We start from the raw sequence: 237 nt of genomic DNA, 5'->3' as shown, positions 1-237 counted from the left end.
CCCAATGAAAGGCATTAAACCCAATGAATACAGTGTGACCCAATGAAATGCATTAAAACCCAATGAAGTACACTGTAACCCAATGAAATGCATTAAAACCCAATGAAATACGTTGTAGCCCAATGAACTGTATTGCAGCCCAGCGATAGGAAGTGTAACCCGATGGGGCGCATTGTTGCAAAATAAACGACATTGGAGGACAATACAGAATATCCAATATAGCACATTGGAGCTTAA

The sequence above is a fragment of the Rhincodon typus genome, chromosome 39 (genome assembly GCF_021869965.1).
Source record: "Rhincodon typus isolate 14 chromosome 39, sRhiTyp1.1, whole genome shotgun sequence".
Classification (NCBI taxonomy): domain Eukaryota; kingdom Metazoa; phylum Chordata; class Chondrichthyes; order Orectolobiformes; family Rhincodontidae; genus Rhincodon; species Rhincodon typus.
Note: the sequence above shows the minus strand (reverse complement) of the source record.